A 14,423-nucleotide genomic window follows, 5' to 3' on the forward strand; every position below is an offset into this window, starting at 1 on the left:
TAGCAAGGGCAAGGGGAGAGAAAGAGAATACACATGAGATGGCATGGAGATTTTTTCATTAAAACAAATACACTTGTAAATGAATGATCCACATTCTCCTGAAGACAGCTTTCTGTTATTTGAGAATGATGTCTGCTTCTTGAACTGGGTTAATAATAAACAAACACAAAGAAAGGTGGTAAACAGTCCCTCGTTCCTAAAGTTTTGACACGACTATCGAGCAAACACAGAGCCCACCAAACCAATCAACGAGGGAGCCAATGCAGAGACCATGAAACTATACTCACAACACAAATTAATTGGAAGAAGAAAAAAAAAAAAACTAATTCTGACATTCCCCGAAGAGGGTCTTTCATCTTATAAATAGTGGCTGCAAACTTGAGTATTTCGCTTAAGCAACACAACACTGCAGATGATAGGATTCGTTTGGCTCAACCCCAAGGGCCCAGCATGACAAAGAACACTTGTTTAGCAACTGCATAACCGGGTCCCAACATGGGCCTGTGACTGTGCCAAACCTCACCTCAAAACCTGCTCCATTTGCATTCTGCCTCTCCAGACACCAGACAACAGAGTCTAAGGGGATACAGCTTCCCAGAGATGGCATTGGAAGCTCACACATAAATTAGTCTTTATTCCCCCGTCTCTCCTCCCTCTCTTCTCCCACCGCTGATCATCCCCTTCCCCTATTATTTGTCCCATGGCTTCATCACATCACAGTTCATGCAAAGGAGAGAGTGGAATCCAACTATTAAACTTTCTCCATCTAATTACAATCTGTATTTACTTTCCTGGGGCTCTTGTGTGAGCCAGCATATCTGCTTTTTAAGTCTTGAAACCAATGTTTAATTCAGCATTGAAGACGTCCCCTGGAATAATAAAACAAAAACACAAGAATAAGGTTCATGCCAAAGCCAAACCCACAAGACTGAATTCCAAACTTTACATTGGAAAATGGAAATATACAAGGAATATACAATGCACTAAAAATAAAACCTTTTTGCACCACATGGTAGCATATATACCACATCTACCCACATTTTCCATATGAGCATTCCCCTTTTATCACAACATGAAAATGTTAGTTTCAGATGTGAAAGTGACACATCAGAGAGCATAAGGCTTCTCCTTTACTCCATGGATCTTGTCCAGCACTGTGGATACATAAAATAAATAAATAAATAAATAAACAATACGGGCTTAAGGAATGTAAATTCTTTACTCTGAAATAGTTACGATGTGAATGGTCCACACATGGTTTACTCTGTTAAATGTTTCCAAGCTGACCAAATTGTGCCCTGCCTCTTACTCAAAGCTGAAATAGACCTTCTCCATGTGACTGCACAACATAAGCAGGTCGGTCATATAGCCCACAAAATGTCTGGCTCCCACTTTTTGGATGATACAAAAGACCCATTAGGGGGACTCTGGGGAGCCACTCTTTCCATGATGTCAAGAGTACGCCCACGGAAGGATGACAAAATAAAAGAAGTAAATGAGTAAATGAGGGTGGAAACACAGAGATACAGATGCTTTTATGCAGGTCACTTGTTTGATGAGTAATGAAATGAAATCACTCTTTTCCCCATTCACAGTCACTACTTGTCACAGATTTTGGCTACCGGTCATGGAAGCCTAACAGAAGAACAGAACAGAACATAAAATCGGATCAAATCAAATTTATTTATTTATAAAGTGCCAAATGATAACAGAGTAACATGAAGGCATATTACATCCAGAGCAGGTCCCAAACCAAGCTCTTTCTACAATATACGGAGCCAACAAATCCCTCCGTGAGCAACTTGGCTTTGTAGGTTAGTCAAAAGATTTCCGTTCTGAATTTCACCAGAAGCCAATGAAGAGAAGCTAACGTCTATAGTTTTTTTGCTCAACATGCAATTGTATTGTTGTATTAGCAGCTAGTGTAGCACAAGTGGAGAGTTCACAGAGAACAGCAACACTCCCTCCAATCTGTCCATCTAATGGGAAAAGGCAAGACGGAAGACCGCCGTGGTTGTGACTCTTTCAGATGCCCCCCCCCCCCTTCCCGACAGTCACACTCTTCCTCAGCACATCATTTGCTATTGCCACAAACGTGATCATTAATTTACCCGTCCCAGAGAAAAGTAATATACCAATGACACATTTTTTCTTTGTCTAATTAAATATAATTTTGAACCTCTTTAAATCCAACTTCATCCAAATGCACAATCTAATTTTTCATTTGCTTTTGTACACGATATAAGACATCAAGTCAATAATTTATTAAATTACTTTTCCCATTCATTTTCTTCTATCTATAATTGATCTTTCCAGTTGAAATTCTGTTGTTCCTCTTACTCAGCCAGTCTGCGGAGAGGCTGCATGACATCACTGTGAACAGGGCTTGTACCCCCCCGTACCTTCATTGAAAACACACTCACACACTCACTCACACACACACACACTGTGTATTTTAACTACTAAAACATTAATTCCCTCTCTTAAACTGGCTTTATTATTTTTTGAATGATTCATTATTTTTTTTATGGCTGTTTATTTTTTAAAGATTGTTTACTTTATTTACTTTTAACACTGGTATCAGAAAATATGCTTTAATTAAAATAATAGATATAATGTTTTGTGATGGTAGTATAAGTATCATAAAACACAAATTAGCCTAGTGCTCTTTTTATCACACCTCCAAATTCAAGCATGAGCCGAGGAGTATGCTAGGTGGTAAAGTTTTTGCTTTTATCTTTGCTGTAGGAACAAACAATTGCATACAGAAACAAATAAATGATCAGTAAGGTCATGTGAATAGTTTGCTTGTATGTGAGCAATTACTGATACCGTTGGTTACTGATAGTGCTATTGCCTTGCCAATAATTGGACATTCTATTGTGATAATGCATCTATTATTACGCTTTAATATTATAAAAACAATATTAATGACAATGAAAAAAATAATGACGTGTATTTATGAGCAGCTTGCAAGACACTCAGGGAAAATATACAGATCAAAGCAGCAACAAATCAAGTCATCAAAAAGTTAGTTTAGTCTCACATTTACACAGACAGAGATGTGGAAAAAAAATGCAGGCTTAAATTATCAAGTGCCAAAGGGAGACGTTCATTTGATAAACAGCAAATGGTTAAAAACATAAGTTGCCTCTGTTGGAAGATGCAGAGTTTAGAAGGGGTTGAACCATATTCATACAGGGAGCCCTTGTGGTTGTTGACAATACACATGTGAATGTATTGATTATGTTGATAAGATGCAGACTTCGCTGACAATGTACATAAGCACACCCTCAAACCTGGGTTGGGTTCTGTCTCTGCTAAAGAAAGGATTTTGCCCCCAAACATATTCAAATTTTCAATAAACACAGTTCTGTCCAGGCTGACTGGAGCCGAGTGTCGAAGCTAAAGAGTTTGCCAAATGCTCAATGACTCTCTTTAAATAGGGAAGCAGATAGGGACCAGAGATAAAATCATGCTTCTCAAAGCATTTAAGTTAAGATGGATGAAATCATGCCTTAAAATTTCCAACAGTTTCAGCAAAATGTCATTTGTGCCAACATGAATAATGACATTTTGGATAAGAGGGTAGGTTTTGCTTTTATGTGGATATTCCCGAATATGGAGACACCATCTGTGATCAACAGTGGAGGAGAAAGAGTCAGTGGGGATCTCCAATCCATGGTTAGATTGTCACCCCTTTGATGAGCCGTGATGCTGTCTGGACCAACATATTCCTACTGGGGTTAAAAGGTCGACCAACGCTCGGACTGACAGGCACCAGAAGGGAATGTGAGCTCCTATCCAGGACGGCGCTGTTTGGTCCAGGCCGATAATGGAGAACTTCAGAATGAGCCTGTACTTCTATTTGAGCTCGGCCTCCAGACCAGCTATGATTTTCATCATCTTAGAGATGAGAAGTTGGCAGCATCCACACTCTGTTTATACTTAGTATTGCCTACAGACTCATTCAGGGAGCTGGGCTGTATGCGGCCAAGATGAGCATTGACTTTGATAAGAACAATGTTGGTGATAAGGGCAAACTAAAACCCTAAATAAAGAAGTTTCTCATTTAATCAATGCTATTCTAGTGCTGTCTGTGGAGCAACTAATGCTGGGCATGATTACTCAGCCTTTTTCAAAGAGATTTTAGAATCCAGACACCCAAGGTCTAAATCTTTCATCCTGTTCAAAGATGCAAACAAAAGCAACTATGGTCTGAATCATGAAAATGTGGCTCAAACGAAATAGTTCAGTTCATGAGTGTTTTTTCAAAAAAAGATTTTTATGGCCTTTTCTGTTTTTATTCAATCGGACAGTTTCAAAAGTGACAGGAAATGGGGAAAAGAGGTCTTAAGAAAGACATGTGGCAAATGACACAAGACAGAACCAAACCAGCGTCAACCTTCTAGCCTCCTGGAAATGGGGCTCGCACAAAATCATTATCTGACAATTCCTCTCCTCCATGACATCAATGCTACATGCTAGCCTAACAGAAAAACTGAGACATTATGACCCATAACTCCTGTTTCAGTGGTTCAGCATCATCTCAAGGATTTCTCAAGAAGTGAACAGTAGGCTGGCTGCGGGCACCATGCAAACCAAACCCGCTCTGGATTTACATCCATTGTCTGAAAAAGGAAGAGAGCCTTTCATGGCTTAGTAGACCTTATTTCTGTCATTCTGACCACCAGGCTTTCTAACTCCTGCTGCAAAGTAACAACAGCTTTCCTTACAAGAGCGCCACTCTTGTAGTCATCTTTTAGTTGTATTGGCACTCATCCATTTCTTCTCCTGGGTCCTGCATATGAGGTGCATGCAGATATGCACCAAGCATCTGGGATTGGAGCCTTTTGTCGAATGTAGTATAGATTAATGAGTCGCGCAACAGTCGACCAAGCTGGATCCACTTAGAGACCCCCAAATTGTGCCATTTGGAAAAATGTCCAGGTATGTACTGATAGGCTCCTTGCAGAAAAGTACTTTGAACTGCTGGATAGAAGCAGGCAACATAGCCATGTGAGACCTACTTTATCTGTGTGATCCTTAACAGGCAGTGTCCCTCGAACTTGCTAAGCCATTCACTCTAGGAGCAGCAATGTCTGGCAGGGTTAGTCTTTTCTTCCCTGTGTGTACTGTTTGTTTTGTTGCTAGGTTTAGGGCTGTTCCAATAAACAAAGAACTTGGTAATCAACAATAGTCAGAGCAATAATGACTTTGGTAAAAAAAAAAAAAAAAAAGTTTCAATTTCAAGATGCTCTTTGGCTTGTTTTCCAATTAATTTGTTAACTTGTTTTTCTTATATTAAATTTATGTAAATTTTATTTTCCTTGCCCTCGTCTCAAGTCAGCATCCCACACTTATGACTGATGCTGTCGACGCAGCACACACACACTTCAACCAGCTGACTATCAGTGAAGATTTTTTTTGTGTATAGGTGCCCATGGCAATTAAACACAGCCAAGGAGATCAATAGACAGTCAGAACATGTCACTCAGTTTGTTTTTTTTAGCTGCTGCTCTTCATAGTATTAAATAGAACATTCAGTTTTAACAAGGATGTGAAGACACAAACCAGAGAGAGAGAGAGAGAGCGGGAGCCATAACAGTTGTTTTCACAAATTTCCCCCTGCTGATTTTAGGGCCTGCTGATTATTAAATGTGAATAATTAATGCTTTGTTTTGTGGCGACCACTTTTTTTCATTGTAACTATAAAATCAATTTGTCCCATTGTCATCACTCAAGGTATTTCAGATGAGAGAGAAATGACCAGTGAGTTTATGTTTCTGTTTGTGTATTTTTTTTTTAAACTAACATCTAATTGATAGGGAAAACCTGTTTAGGGCGCTTAATTTTTGTCAGTGTACAAATGTAGAGGGGCGTGGATCAGATTGTTTTGTTGGTTGTGAACGAAATAAAAGAAGCATGCTTTCTACATTGTGCTGAGAAGAGAGACAGGGTCAGCAGATGAGGAACAGTCATGGAAAATTGGTTAGTAATCAAACGTTTATATAATATGATGGTTCATTTCATGTCCTCTGCTGAAAAGCTTTCTCTCTCTAATTACAATTTCCTTCACAATCTAAATCATCGATGCAAGATGTTTGGAGATGTAGTTCTGATCTGACAAGAAATTAGTTTATAGAAAAAGAGTTCATATTAAGAGACTTAACCTGTACAGCGGGCTCATTTTATTTAAAACTGAAGGAGCTCAGAGAGGCAAATTGCTTTTTGGTGGTTTTTTTTTTTTTTAGTTTTCTCTCTGCTGTTGAATGAAGTGCAGAGAGATTAAACATTCTTGGATTCAGAGGAAAGACAGACAAAATTATTTGATGCCATCTGAGACCCATCAGTGTTAAGGATCTTAATGTAGTTAGTTGACACATTGATGATTATTCATGCCCCTCGCACTTATTATGCTGAAGAGGGTGAACAATGGATTTTTGTTGTGGGAAGTCAACAGTTGGGACTTCTAACCTCTGCCAAAACAACTGTCCTATACATTTCTCTCAGCAGTGAAACACCAGAGGCCTGAAGGGATGCAGACATCTCTGTCTCCCCTGGGTGTAATCTGGCTAAGATAAATATTTGCCATGCAGTCTGAACATCAAACAAGACCATTGTGTTGCTCTAGTGGGGCTTGCTGTGATTGCTTTACTCTGGTACACAGATTTAGCCTTCAAGTGACTTTCACTTAAAACGGCCTTCTTTGCTAAAATATCTACCACCAACCATGATATGTGGCTGAAAGCTGAAATGTAAATCACTCTAAAATTCAATAAGAAGGCAGGACATCTTGAATAATTGCAGAAACATATGAACAAATATAGATAACTATTCTTGACATGTTTTTTTTTTTGTTTGTTTGTTTTTTCAAAAATTTGGGAGAATTATTACTCTTAGAGCTTTTTTCCTCGAGGTCAACTAACAGGTTGGCTGAGTATTGGCAGTGACACAAATGATATTGCAGTATCTTTGAAGAGCTCCAGTAAAGCTTTTCTCTGAATTTCTGCTTACTCTCCAGTAAGCTAGCCTGTGTAACTCGTGTTTTACCATCACACACATCCATCATTGAGTCAAGAATCATATCAATACTTGCCCATTTAGGGAGAGCTGAGTAGATCAATTCATCTAAAAGGAACCACGAGCAGACATGCGTTTTAGAGATTAGAACATATATTGGCTAGTCGTCTGATGGAGGGTTGATGGTTCATTAAGTCAATGGAATCTTTAATCAGTAGGCAAACTTTAAGTCCAAGCTTTTAAGTCCGGATTTCTACAGCGTATCTAGTTACACTAGCAAGACACAAAGCTCTAAACAGTCTTTGGCTTAATTTCATGATGTTTATGTGGCATTTTCTAACCTTTAGTCCTTTGTAAAAATGTATTTGTAAAAGTTATTCACGATAAGATAGGCTAATGTGTTTAGTAACGGATTAGCTGTAGTCTCAGTGGGAAGGTTTCACAAACTCTTTCATTTAATAATAGTAACAATAAGTATTTTTGAGCCATAACTTATTGTTCCATACTCAAAGTCCACCAACTTGTAATCTTTGATCATTAAAGGTAAAGGAAAAAGACACGTTAAGTATGAAATGTATGCCATCATATCCTCACAGTACTGTCCAAATGACAATGGATGAAAACTCAGAAGCATCTTCACTCACTGGGTTTATGTAAATCCCACAACTCAAGTTTCTGTCTACCGTCCAGCATATCCCTCTGCAACTAAATCATGGGGCATACTCTTTCCATGATTCCTGAGTGTCACTTTTGTCCACCTGAATTATTGTTTGTGTGTAATGCAGAGGAAGAACCGGCACACAATGAGAAGCAGTTGTGCCCTCTGATTGATTGTTAAGTGTTGTCCAGGAGCCCATTGCCAACCTCCACTTAACGGCCTGCGCAGCAGAAAGCAATCAGTGGCTGTTACTAAGGGTCTCATGGGGATGGGCCTGGTCATGATTGATCTGCAGTGGATCTCTGAAGATTTTGCAGAGAACTTGATTTTACTTGAAACATGTTCAGGTCAGAGAGGGTGTCCTCAGCCCTGAGTTGTGATATCAACTGTGGCATCATGTCCAAAAAAAACGTTGCTTATCTCAGCAAAAATACACCGAAACCCTTTGTTTGGGGGGGCGGCGGTTATTTAACTTTTGTAGTTTGGAGAACAAGAAATTTGTTGGTGTGTCTGATCCTGACTGGGTTAGGGTTAGGCATGAACCAAATGCCATTGTAATCACCATGAAAAATGTGGGGTATTTGCATACATTATTCATACATTATGTTAACTGCAGTGTATTATAGCCAAAAAATAAATAAATAAATAAATCCCAGAGGATATATTGCGTCTCTCCAGGCGTTATTGTACCTGAGGATACACGCATGCACACACACATCCACCTCTGGTGCAAGGCTGAGGAGCTGTCAGCTCTCCAGTGGTGTGTCAATGTGTTCAGTGACCACAACGCCTGGTGTTAGTCTCATTACAGAGGGATCAAAGGGGACATGAGCTTCATAGCAGCGGGAACTCTCTTCAGCTCCCTGAGAAGCAACTCCTCCTCTAATCTCAAAGGTCACATTTAGTCATTCAAATATAAAACAGAATCACATCACTCACTCACACGCCCATGTGACCCGCTCAAGTCCTCCCCAGAGCGAATGTCCAGAAGATACAAAGAGTGAAAATCCCAATGCAGTACGTTGGAAGACAAAAAAAAGCAGTCGCTGTGATTAGCATAAAATGTGCCCAAATTTATCATGATGACCCTGTTGATATTAAATGTAGAAAATGTTCCCTTTCAAATATTCAGTTAATAATCTGAGATGGAATGCAACACACAAACAATGAGCCTCACTAAGAAGCTGGAGGAGACTTTATCCTTGCCTTGTATGGTCATGACTGAAAAAGAAGGCATGAATGGTGCTAATGAAACACTAATGTCAGGGGCTAATTGAGGTAAGGAAACCTAAAGCAGAGATGCAACAATACAAATACATGCTGCAGCTAGTTTGCATTTTTATTTAATCTCTTTTTCATATATTCTTTTACTTGCACTATATGCTGTTGTACAGTCATGTCTTTATAACACATTACACATACATATTAAAAGTGATCAACCCTGCAAGAACCGTCTGCAGTCAACGACACAAATGCAAAACGTAAACAACTCAGTGTTTACAATTAAAATCCCCCCTGTGATATGTGTCATGGAATTTAGTTTAAAATAACACAGTGAGTGGACAACGATGGTGGCAGCTAATAACATTGCAGTGCCAACAGCAGTTCCTCGGGATCTGAGCAGCTGTTCTGCAGTCTATATTGGCCTGTTCTTCAAGTGGAGAAAAAAAAAAGAGAAACCTAGATGAGAATTTTGTGCTTCAGTGGCTATTGAAAGATGAGGCAATAAACTGCTAAACTTGAGTAATCACACACTCCCTGAGGAATTTCTCAAATGGGGATGGTCAAAAACCTTGAAATTTGAGCCCCTTGCGCACGGGCCCAGGCTTTAACATTTGATGAGATTCATTATTGTAGGGAGCTGAATACAAGTGTCTCCTGATTACAGGGTCCACCATTAAAAGTTCCCACCAGTGTGCATTTCCATGGTAGAACGTCAATGGGATTAAAATCTCAATTCACTCCAGTCAATTCTCCAGTAACAAGATTTCATTAAAAGCAGGCAGGGAGGAAAATGGACTAGAAAGCACTGAAACAGCTGGACTATAAATTATAAAAATGTGCTTTCTGCTAACTGAACACACCTTCAGCATGCAGATGCATTATTATTTAATGTTCAGAGGAGCTGGTTTTATGTAAATTGGAGTCTTCTATTCTCTCTAGCCCCCTTCTCAATGGCAGGTACTTCCAAACCAAGCAAAGGGGGAGATTATGCAAACCAATTAACATATGAAAATAACGTATTAATATACTGTCTCTGAACTGTATCCAATCAGTTCCTTTTCACTGGCGTGTGTACAAAACAGTTAAAATTAAATTTATACTGCTCTTCCTTAACATATTCTGCAGCAAATGGAATCAGTGAGCAAATGCTGACAAAAGTTTTACAGGCCTCTGTTCTTCCTTAAAGGCAGACTGACTTTAAGAATATTTATAAGATGCCATGCTAATAAATTCCAGTCTTTGTTTCTCCCTAATGATGTGTGCATCTGAGACAAAGCAGTCAAATCCATAGTGGTAGCCAGGTGTTAATGAATGGCTTACATTATGCTGTCCACTAATTACTACTGCACCATAAATAAAACACAAGACAATCAATTAGTGGGAGACGTGTGTGTGTTCATCCTGGGCAGCGAGATCCTCGGGGCAGCAGCTTTGCAGCAGACCTGCTTCTTCAGGGTGCAGTTTGGAAATGGATAGGATGAGTTCAGATGAGCATCTCTTTGAATCCCACAGAATGCACTCCAGATAATTTATTGGTACTCACAGAGATTATGAGTAAATTAATATCCATGCACTTTCAGCCTACTACCGACTGACTAAAATGTGAAAATGGCACATGGAGTAGAAAGTCCTTTCCACTGAATTAGACAAAAGAAATCCAACAGGCGGCTATCATCCCTCTGCCTTTTAATGGAGCTTTGCAAAAAGGCTTTCTCTTCCACTTCATACAAAGCTCCTCCAGTTTCCCAGACACCAACTGGCTGACGTCTCACACTTGATTCAAACCAGAGCAGGGGAAATCAGAGTGCATTAACACTGCATGTAGAAGGCACTAACTGAATGATCCCAGCATCATGCGGCCCCTGGCCTGGCCTATCTGCGTAGTTTGATGCATAATTTGAGCATTAATGTAATTTACATTTTAACACAGTCCCAAAAGTAAACTGATTATTTGATAGTTATCTTCTAATGTGCCAAGTGGACCCACATGTCACTCGTGTGCAGGCACAGGGACAGGATTACACATAACAAGGTTGGTCTTGCAGGAACACAAAGAGATGCTGCCTACCAGAAGGACAGACACCAGAAAGAGCTACCACACACACACACACACACAAGCACACAAACACAAGTGTAACACAAAATCTTGTGGGGTGAGTAGCTGTCGTTCAGGTTTGCTTGTGTAACAATTCTGTCCAACAGGATCCATCTTTCTTCTTTATTTTCAAGGACCTTTAAAATAGATCATATCAATAAGGAGGAAGAACTGGTACAATAAATCTGGAGGATATCACAATAGGCTCCCAGATGAGGATGCAGTCTATAGACCACTTGGTAGCATCAACAAATATGTTATTGTGCAAAGTTTCAGAGGTTGTTGTTGTGCCAGGCATCATATTAATCAATCTAAAATTCAAATCAAGAAACCCATTAAAGTATTTCTAGGCCGTCACATGTCTTTTATCTCCGCACCGACAGTTCCATCTTTTTGATGGGACAAATTAGAGCCCCCATAGATGACAGAGGTGCTTTAAAAAAAAACAAAGTGCAACAGAGTTGCATTCCAATGATGCAACACTCCCAGTGGTTACATCTGCTCCATTCTTTCATCTTTCTCCATTGTTAGGTGGGAGCTGTCACATTAGGAGGAGAATCGTGGCTCCTTCCCACCCCCAAGTACCCCTTTTTTTCCCATTCCAGCAGTTGGCAGGGTGGCAGGCCCATACAAAGGAGCGTGCACCAGGAGCGCAGAGGGGAGCACTGTTAGAGGAAAAACAGTTTGGGAATTAAGGTCATTAATTTTCCACTTTCAAGGGCTGCCACACAGACGGAGATAAAGTCAGCATAAATATTCCGCCGAAGTTTCTCCTGTTTTTCTCCTCTCCCCATTTTCATCGGCAGCTCATTTATCTCCATGCTGTCAATTAGAGGCAAAAGCAAAGAACTAATTAGGAACTGTGCAATTTTAATTAGCTGTTTTGATAATTAAACTAATTGGTTCCCTTGTGTTTCTGCAATGTGTGCTGAGAACTTTTTTGATATCTGGGCAGCAGATTTCCCATCCGCTGGTTAATTAGTCACTTTTGCATTAAAAAGGAGCCTTCCTTAATAGCCTTAATTTGCAGTTGAAAAGAGAATCTACCATCAATAATTTGTGTAATTGGTAACCGTTTGATTGTAATTTAGAGGCATGGCCGGACAGCTCGGCATGTCTAATTCCTAATGACTGGGATTAAAGTTGGATTAACTGTTTGGGAAAGGGATTCACTCTCCCCTCTTCCCTATCCACCCAATGACACCTTGTCTACATTTGATTGGTCATGAAATTCAAATTGACGAGGTGAATAGAAGGCCTTTTACCCTCCGTATAGCTTTCTACACGGTCAGCCTGTCAGGTTACATCAGAAAGACTCTCATAATTTACATTTTCTCCCACTGTCTCCGGGGCTCCACATTGAAAAATAAAAAGGCGTTATGATTTATGATGTGATGTGTTAAACCTCTGCTATCAAATGCATTTGTGTACATTTCTGATGAGAAAACATGGCCAAGATCAGCCACTAGGAGGAGCAGAACCTTAAATCTGAGAGCAATAAAGTGAGGAAGGTGTCACTGTTTTTGAAACTTCACTCATGTAAGGGCAAGTGCATTCCTCCCTTAACATGTAATTGTATACAAATATAGTGTACAGTCACACATCTTAACTGAATGTCTTCCTGTACTGTAAATTAGAGGCCTAAAGCCATTGCAGAGACAGTGACATTTCCATAAATTATCATTTACTTGCCAAACTAATATTTGCTGCTGTAGCAGAAGCACCAGGGGAAATCACAATGATGTGTACAGGTGTCATGGTAATGCTAGGATGAATTTAAATATTACTAGAAGTTGGGAAACCAGGACTAAAAGCATATCATTCAGCATTTTAACTATCAGGCACTATCTCTATACATTTACAACACCAAGCACCGTCAGTGGTCTGATTAAAAAGCACCATTCATCCCACTTAGCCAGAATACAATTAAGGGACATGGCTTTAAAAGCCCAGCCCCGAAGGCTCTCCCCATCCCACATAAAAGGAGCACTCTCCAGTGAGCCTTGCCTGTAAATATCATGTTTGATATGAGGTTTTAATCTTCTTAGCCATTCTGAACTATAGAATGGGCTCATCCTCTCTCTGAAACCTCTGTCCAATGGCTGTGTGCCTGAGGACGAATAGGAACACAACACTAGTATGCTATCTGATTAGGTGGGGTTAATTACAGAGCACTGTTTTGTAGTGGCTGCATTTGAGAGCCACCCATAAATAGATGGGCATGGGTAATGCATGCTTGGAAATGAATTTTAATTAACTGTGTATCACAGAGGCCCACTTGGGGGCTTGTTTCTAGTATGTTCTGACCCTGCTGTTGGGTGTGAAGAGGGACTGGGTCTGCAACCGAGACACCGTGACAGGGCTGAAGAGAGCGTCTTGGCCTATGTGAGCCATGGATCATAGACCCACAGGAAGCTGGGTGTTTACACAGAGGCAATGTGGCTAATTTATATTGATGAGAGCTACCTTGATTGAGAGGCACTGTGGAGCCAGTCCATGTCCTCACATCATGATCACTGTTAAAACAGGAGCTGGACTGAGACACATGATCTCTGCAGCTACTTCAACTGCTGAAATATTACTGAAACTTTCATACTTGCGCAATGTCTTCAGCTGTGTGACTTTACATAACACAGAGACTCCAAAAGTTGGAGCGCTACTGTGGTACTTGCAGTAACCTCAGATCTCCAACCATTATTACCCCTGGTCACACACATACACTATTTTTGTCCTCTCTCTCTTTATATTGTGTATGTGTGTGTTTTCATTAAAATATCGAAGGGCTATTTGAAGCCAAGCCTAGATGAAACTGAACCATTCCTCTCCCTTTCCTTTCCAGTTTTCTGTGTGATTGGATTAATTATATGTCACTCACTTTACTAGAGGTCAGCAAACATACATTCTCGGTCATAAGTCATCAATCTATGTGACCATGGAGATGAAAAGTCAAGCATGTCAGCCAGGAAGCTGGACAGAGAGGGATCAGTCCATTGATTTCAGGGCCAACCCAATCTCACCACAGCCTGCTGCCCTGAGAACTGAAATTATCCCTATAGGCTATGTACAGTGAGCTTTATACCTTACATTTGTGGTACATGATCACATTAGTGGGGCCTATTTAAAATGTGGTTAGACTCGAAACGAATGATCCTCTGTTTTTATTTTCTATTTTTACTCAGGTTAGCTCACAGACTTTATTTTCCTTCATACTCATTCAGACAGATTTAATTGTAACTACACAAAAATATATCTTCACCGATGGCATAAACATGACCACTTTACACTACGGTCATGTTTGATCTGAAATAGTTTGACTATAAATATTATTGTAATTGCTTATTATGATTTGATGACAAGGTAGCATACAATAATGTGCTTTGAGTAGGTTTGTAATATCTGGTGCAAAATGTTAACAGAAGGCAA

The sequence above is a fragment of the Echeneis naucrates genome, chromosome 3 (assembly GCF_900963305.1).
Source record: "Echeneis naucrates chromosome 3, fEcheNa1.1, whole genome shotgun sequence".
NCBI lineage: Eukaryota > Metazoa > Chordata > Actinopteri > Carangiformes > Echeneidae > Echeneis > Echeneis naucrates.